Raw genomic sequence first — 1,564 nt, forward strand, 5'->3', positions numbered from 1 at the left:
TTTTTGTTCCAAAAAAATATAAACAGACCATAAGTGCACCAAACAGAAGATTCTGTTTTTTTGTTTCAATATAACGAAAAAACTTCAAAAACATTTTTTTAGAACAATACCATACGGAGCCTAAGATAAAATTTTGGAGTTGACAACGACCACAATGTCAATAACTTGAGCCCATTATGGTATTTGGTCCATCACAATCATGGTTCAAAATTGGAACCATTTATATAACCGAATTAAAACCGTATTATAAAACCGAATTGGAACCAAAACTAAGCCAAACCGAATTAAATCGGCTTGAGTATCCAAATATGGAACCAAGTTGGTTCTCGATTCGATTTGGTTTACCTCATCATCCCTCTTATCCGAATCAAAATTAAACTGAAAAACCAAAACCTAACTGATTGACACCCTTAAACACAAGGAAGTACTAGCGTATGATATGCATCCTTTTACGACAAAATCATCACAAATTAATTAGACGTCCAATTGAAGATCTAAGGGGTGGAAAGACTTGGGATATATGATTTTATCCAACCGCCGCGTGAGTCCTATACAGAGAATTGGTCGAAATCGGCCGATCCGAATCTTGAATCCGTGTTTGGACTTTGGACTAGAGTATCTATTTCGTTCATTTAATCCCCCGGTATGGGCCAGTTTTTTTGGGCCATAAGCCTACATACTTAAACCCTTGTGGGCCAAGGCCTGATTTTGGAAATTTTTTTAATATATCTAATATTGTTCTAACCTGATAAGCATTTGTCAAAATTTTAACTGATGTGGGCCCAGTTGTAGATGGGTCCCACCTTAAGGGAATTTTTAACCCAAAAATGGCATCACCAACACCTCAACATAATCAACATTGATATGAGTATCATAGTTCTCATCATATTAAAAAAGTAAAAATAAATAAATAAAGAGAATACTCCTTGTTACACTCTTGACTGTAACCATGTGAAGTGAATTGAATAAGACAAATAAGACAAAAAGCATTGATGTATATGATGCCAATGAATTTTTAGTACAATATCATGAAACCCAGTCCAGGTTCATCAGTCCATGTATGGTTTCGTGACCATGCATTCTTTTATTTTATTATTATTAATCAAAGTGTTTAGGTTAGTTTACGCACACTTCGACTAATCTTTGAGGAGACTAGTACATGTCTCTATTTAAATCATAAATACATAGATGAATAATCGAACCTAGGATCTGCACTTATCCACACAATCCTTAATTTGCCCTAACCATCTGGGCAGTCCACGGATTACACTTCATGTATAGGAAGTTGATTGATCCAAACTTTAATATACTTATACATACACTTTCATCTTGTCATTAAGGCATCGTTTGACAACGTTCCGTTTCTTCCGTTTTTACGTTTTCTTATTCCCAAAAACGAAGAAACATCCTAAAAAAAAGTTTGATAAAATTGTTCCGTTTCACCCGTTTCTAGAAACATAAATCAAAATTTATACCTATTTACAATTCTAGAAACGACTTTGATGAAAAAAGTTGGACTTGTTTCGTCCTTTCTATAAACGAATTTGAAAGAAAAAAAAAAAAG

Source organism: Macadamia integrifolia, chromosome 5 (assembly GCF_013358625.1).
Source record: "Macadamia integrifolia cultivar HAES 741 chromosome 5, SCU_Mint_v3, whole genome shotgun sequence".
NCBI classification, from domain to species: domain Eukaryota; kingdom Viridiplantae; phylum Streptophyta; class Magnoliopsida; order Proteales; family Proteaceae; genus Macadamia; species Macadamia integrifolia.